Below are 6,830 nucleotides of genomic sequence, written 5' to 3' on the forward strand. Positions count from 1 at the left end.
CTCACTTGTGTTATATGGTTGTACATACACACACACATATAAACACACACATTTTTATATTTATGTTTAAACATACATATGTATATCTATACACAGTTAAGACATACGTTCATGTGTGTGTGTAAAGATACAAATCCACACACACATACGCACAAACACACACAGCCCCACTCAAGACCTGGTGAGAGTCTCTGGTAGTGATAGGAGTAGATAGGATGGGGCAGATGGGACTATTATTCCACGTGAGTGTGGCTATTACAGATCCAGGGGGAGGCTGAGATGGAGTTAATTTCTGGAATGGTACCTAACTGAAGCAGAGGTTAAGATTCTGGAATGTACCAGAAAGTCTTTTTTGTTTGTTTGTTTTGGAAATAGTTTTGTAGGCAAGATGTTGTTCTTCCAAGTCTTCTGTTGCAAATTATATCTTCCATAGGCATGGAGCATTCGCACAGTCTAGCCACGCATGACGTAAATCAAAACACATGTTCTCAGCTGGAACAAAAGCACTAGGGCCATCTAACTGGATTCCGCTGGGATGAGTGTGTGCAACACCACATCAAACTAATTGTTAAACAACCATGCTGAAGAAACCTACAGGAAGAGCAATCAAAAACCACTAGATTTAACTCAATGTTCTAAGAAACAAATAGCATAACAGATACACTACTCACCACCAATGTCAGAAACAGACATGACCCCCTGACATAAAGCTCAGCCTTTTTATTGAACAGCGCTTCCCACGGGCTCCTTCCCTCACCCCCCTCGTGATTCCCATTCCCCACAGGCTCTCAGGTAAAGCTCTGGAGAGCGCAACAATGTATCTCAAGTTGGAGAGTTTTCAAAACCCATGCTTTCCTTTGTTTATAGCAGTCTCCATGGCAAGAGGGAAATAAACGGTCACCACATTTAAAAGTAATAGCAATAAAAGAAGCAACATCTCTTTCAAGTAGGCAAACCTTAGAGAGTAAAAGCGAGACTGCCCGAGGGTTGTCTAAGCTAACGTACTTTCCCCCCCCCCAAGCAAGGGGGTTGAGTTCCATGGCTCTGGCTGTGTGGACACGGACCCAAGGCCAAGCAGCCACTCTGGGAAGGTGCTCCCTTGTGCATTTCCTTTTAGGTTTCTGCTGCTAAGTTTCTCTTTCAATCGACTTCAAAAAAAATGGACAGTGAAATCTTTGGGGCTTTCCAGGCCACCTACTTCGAAGTAATGGGGAAGAGAGCAGGGTCAGGATCCTGGATGGCTTCTTCCAGCTAATAGGGATCTGGGCACCCGAGAGAGTGAGCCAGTGCTAGCCTCTGGGACAGAGCCCACAGATACAACTGCCAGAGACAGCTGGGTCTTCTAGTGGTGGCAGGTAACTTCAAACCCAGATTCCTGTTGCATGGAGAAATCATGGTCACCACCTTGAATTCCTGGCATGGTAGGGTTCTTCCCCCACTGCACCCTCAGTCCTTATTTTGCCTTCTCTGCCTTGCATTCAAGTACTTTGTCCCATGTCAACTGCTTTCCTTCTCTGTGAGGGCTCCGAGTACTAAGCCTCTAGCTTCTGCCTCCATCTAACCCAATGACAGTGCTCTCCCGGACAATTCTCCAATGACGCAGCTTCTCAGAAGAATGGAGAATTGGGCATAGGAAGAAATAGAAAATCAGTACTGTCTAATCATTTGTTCTCATTTTTTTTAAAGGAGGGAATCCCCTCAGTGGATTTACTTAGACCAAAAATAATATGTTGGCCTTGGACTTGCCCTTGCATTGATTCATGTGGGTAGCTTTTAGTTAATTTTTTATAGTAATGTCTCTACCTAAAAATCAAAGGGAAAAAGTCCAATTCTTGAATTTGCTCACATCCTGTCATGCTTTCTCTTCTGTTCATTTTCTTTTTTATAAAGATTTATGTGTTTATTTGAAAGGCATAGTTACAGATAGAGAGAGGGAAAGACAGGGGGAGAGAGAGAGAGAGAAAGAGAGAGAGAGAGAGCTCTTCCATCTGTTGGTTCACTGTTTCAGTGGCCTCAATGGCCAGGGCAGAGATAGACTGAAGCCAGGAGTCAGGAGCTTCATCCTGGTCTCCCACATGGGTGCAGGGGTCCAAGGACTTGGACCATCCTCTGCTGCTTTCCCATGCTCATTAGCAGGGAGCTGGATCAGAAGTGGAAAAGTCAGGACTTAAACCAGTACCCATATGGGATGCCAGCATCACAGGCAGTGGCTTAAAACCCACTGCACCACAACGCTGGCCCCAGTTCATTTTCATACCAAGCCACATCTTCAGCTGCAACATCCTGATTTAGAAACAAGAAGCAAGGTCAACTGGGAGTTGTCCTGACCTCAAAGGGTCTAGCCATCTCTTTCCTGTAGCTTCAGACTATTTCAAAATGTCAGCAGGTTCAAGCCTAGAAGAAAATACCATTTATTTCTCAACCCTCCCAAGCTCAGTAGGGGTATAAAGAGTTATTGAGTTGGGCCGGCTCAATAGGCTAATCCTCCACCTTGTGGTGCCGGCACACCGGGTTCTAGTCCCGGTCGGGGTGCCGGATTCTGTCCTGGTTGCCCCTCTTCCAGGCCAGCTCTCTGCTGTGGCCTGGGAGGGCAGTGGAGGATGGCCCAAGTGCTTGGGCCCTGCACCCCATGGGAGACCAGGAGAAGCACCTGGCTCCTGCCTTCGGATCAGCGCAGTGCGCCGGCCGCGGCAGCCATTGGAGGGTGAACCAACGGCAAAGGAAGACCTTTCTCTCTGTCTCTCTCTCACTGTCCACTCTGCCTGTCAAAAAGAAAAAAGAAAAAAAAAAGTTATTGAGTTGAGAAAATCTGATATCTGCCAATTTTTTAGAACCCAAAAGATACGCAGGGGGATGAAGAGACTGTCTGAATGCAACAAGGATAAAGAGGTGGCACACTCTGCAGATCTGGAGAGGAACTCTCCTGCTGTCTTGGAGGTGCCCCTCTGTCCCAGACTCTGCAAGACCACCTAAGTGCTAAGGCAGACAGTTCCCTCCAGAAGAGTATAACCCTTGCTCCATGCACAACGTGGGCCTGTGGACTGCCTTTACTCCAACGGCGATTTTTCCATTTCTATTCCTCCACACTGTGCTCTGTTCCCAGTCTTTATGTTGAGGTTAACCACACTTAGAAGAACTTTGAGGGTCACCAAGACGAAGCCACAGATGGAGAAGGAAGGTGGAGGAGGAGAGAAGGGCCATCAGGCCTACTTGATAGGGACAGTCATGACCTTCGGGGAGGGCCGGTGGGCATTCTGTGCAGATGTGTGAGACATTGCTGTGAAATCGAGGCATTCATCACACTGCCCGGCTGTGCTGCCATACTCAGTCTGCAGTGGGAACCACAGGTCTTCTATCTTTCCAGCCTCAGCTGGTGAATCCACTGTTGCTCCTTCTAGGAAGCCTCCCCCAGTCACTCTTCAGCTACGAGTTAACTGCCATAGCAAATTCCATGGTCCTCAAATAGTGGACCTCTGGCCACTGGCTTTCATTTTGCCCCCCAGAAATCCTTGTATTTCCTTTTAAATTCACATATTTAGATTTTGGTACTCGATTCTTAAACTACAAAGTCCATTACCGAGCGCCCATTCAGAAGACTGGTCAATCCAGGACACGGCCAGTTTGCTCGATGGGAATCTGATCCTCTCCTTGGCCCCTGAAAAGATGCACCAGATGGCAGGAAGCCCAGTGGCTACTTCTCACTCCATTTCTGTTGGTTATTTGACTTTGCGAAGACACTTCTGTCTGGACTTAGTTTTCTCCTTTTTAAAAATGAGAAGCTAATGCTATAACTAGTACTCAAACAGTATGTTTCACTTTGTGTTTCTATGTGGGTGCAAACTGTTGAAATCTTTACTTAATATATACTAAATTGATCTTCTGTATATAAAGAGAATTGAAAATGAATCTTGATGTGAATGGAAGGGGAGAGGAAGTGGGAGAGGGGAGGGTTGCGGGTGGGAGGGAAGTTATGGGGGGGGGAAGCCATTGTAATCCATAAGCTGTACTTTGGAAATTTATATTCATTAAATAAAAGTTAAAGAAAATGAGAAGCTGGCTAGATGCTCAGCCATGTCTCTTTCAGCTATCAGTTCTATGCTTTGCAAAGTTGAAGGACTAATGAATTGTGCATACCAAAGGAGCTTACAAATGAAAGAACCTAACATTTAGGCACTTTATGTGTCCTACTAGCACATCTAAAACTCTCCATAACCGAGTTATGCATTATAATTATGAGCCCTGTATTTCAGTTGTGGTCAAAGCATGGAGAGGTTGAGTAACTTCACCTAGGGCACACAGCAGTTGTAGAGCTGGGATATGTGCTCCTAACCCCAACATGGACAGGATGAAAGGCAGCTCTGAGGATGGAGCTTCCTGGATGTGTATATGCTTAGGTGAGACAGGGAGTGACAGAGTCAGTGAATGTGACTCACAGAGAGCCAAGACTAGAGCTACACAGCACCTGCTCTACTGCCTGCTGGGTTCTCTTGCATTATTTAGTGCACGATATTACCATAGAAAAAGATATGCACATCTAGAATCACTCAACAATAAAACGATCAGCTTGGGATCCGCCATCCACTGACCCGAGGGAAAATACTCCAGTGATACTCAGTGAGGGAATCCGAGAGGCGAGTGGACGATGAGTCTCCAACCAGGGAAGCAAGTTGTCTCTAGGGCTCGTCAAAGCACGGCCACAGTGAGGTCCTGACGGCCCTGCTGTGTTCTCCAGCGGAAGCCTCCTTGGAAGCCAGTGACTTTGAGCATGGCCAGAGCTGAGTGGGATCTTTACAGAGGAAAGGACAACAGGCTCACTCATCTCAAGAAACAGGTTCATTAAGAACCCCCCAAAGCAAACAAGACTCTCGACCAGGAAAGTTGCTTGCCAGTCCAGTACAGAAGGGCAACAGTGCGAACCTGTACGGCTATCTTGATTCTAAGCACATGGCACTAGGTGCCACGGTCCTGAATGCAGCCTCTTTTCAATGCTAATTTACCAAAGAAAAATGTCATAGAAACATTACTGAGCGTCATTTAGTTCTGTGCCCTTTGGGGTTTTTCCATCATTAATCCTCTTGGAGCAGGGTGGGGCTGAGCTGGAACAACACCATAAAACTCTGCTTGCAGGTGTCCTTACGCAACCCAGCATAACCACAGGTTAACGCCACCTTTTGGGGGAAACCAACACAACAGTGCCATTTGAGACTGTGTCTGGCAGTGCTCACCACTACGTCCTATTGGCTACCTGGAAAGAATTCTATACATTGATACTTTTGTTGATCAACCAAATGGGTACGTGGCTCACACTATTATACTGATTGAACCCTCGCTTTCCCCTGAGCTAAAAGCACACCATAGGAAGGAGCGCTAGATGCTGTTTGCTACTATGCCACTGATTTATCTACTGTACTGTGTAACCCAGAAGGGCTATGAGTCATCTTACCTACCTTTTCAGCTTAGCAAAACAGGTTGCTTTTGACACAATCTCCTCTTTATCTAGATTTATTTGTTCTAAATCCTGATGCATTCTTAGGGCATTATTTCTTACTGAAGATAACACTGCTTCAATGTTTGTTTAATGATAATTTTTCTTTCAAGCTCTTCTTGTGTGTTTCCTCCCTTTCAAGGTCTTATATTCCTTTTTTTTTTTTTTTAATTTATTTGACAGGTAGAGTTACAGGCAGTGAGAGAGAGAGAGACAGAAAGGTCTTCCTTCTGTTGGTTCACCCCACAAATGGCCGCCATGGCTGGCACTGCGCCGATCCGAAGCTAGGAGCCAGGTGCTTCCTCCTGGTCTCCCATGCGGGTGCAGGGTCCCAAGCACCTGGGCCATCCTCCACTGCCCTCCTGGGCCATGGCAGAGAGCTGGACTGGAAGAGGAGCAACCAGGACTAGAACCCGGCACCCATATGGGATGCCGGCGTCACAGGTAGAGAATTACCCAAGTGAGCCAAGGCACCGGCCTCATCAAGGCCTTATATTCCTAGGAATACCTGAGTCACAGGCAGTCAGATTCCCAGCATTCAACAATCATAGGCAGGGAACATCTTATCTTGCCTTTTGTCTCTTTCATGGACCGTGGTTTTAACCTGCCTGTTAAAGACCCATTTCTTTAGGAGTGCAGCTGACAATCTCACCACCTCCCCTTCTCATTCATTAATTTCCAGTGAGTACTGCAGAGGCCGTTCAAACCTAACTCAGGAACTCCCATGTGTCAGGTACTTTACTGTGCTGGGAATACTGAGATAAAGCACCATCATCTGTTCTCAGGAAGCCCAGACTCGGTGAATGAGATAAGAAAGGTCAAGATCAAACAAAGCAGGGAACGCACTGAGGAAAGGCAAACAAGACATTTGTAGGTGTGCAGAGGAGTGCTTGACTCAACCAGGAAGACCCCAGAAAAACCCATCAAGAGCTGAGGAGAGCTTAGGCTTGGCCTGACCCTCTTGATAAGTAGCAGTCACTAGGGAGCGTCCAAACAAGGGCTAGGCTGATGTGGATGCAGGAAGGGCGCAGGACCAGAGAGGCTGGACAGAGTCCTGGCCAGATCATGAAAGCAGTGCGCGATCACTGATATTTAGTATTGGCTACTTCTTGGGTGAAGAAATTTGACTTTTCGCTGCAACAGAGAGGAGCCAGTGAAGGCGACAGACTCCAGAATTATAACACAGCATGGTGTCAGGTCTGAAAGGAGGAAACTCCTGCTGAGCTCCTGAAAGTGAGCATTCTGTGTCCCCATGTGCTTCATCTGACACTGTTTCTTGGCCCCAGGGGCAGCCTACCAGCACAGCGAGCACATGGGAGACCAGTTTAGGTGTAGGGTCAGTTCA

Source organism: Lepus europaeus, chromosome 7, assembly GCF_033115175.1.
Source record: "Lepus europaeus isolate LE1 chromosome 7, mLepTim1.pri, whole genome shotgun sequence".
Lineage (NCBI taxonomy): Eukaryota > Metazoa > Chordata > Mammalia > Lagomorpha > Leporidae > Lepus > Lepus europaeus.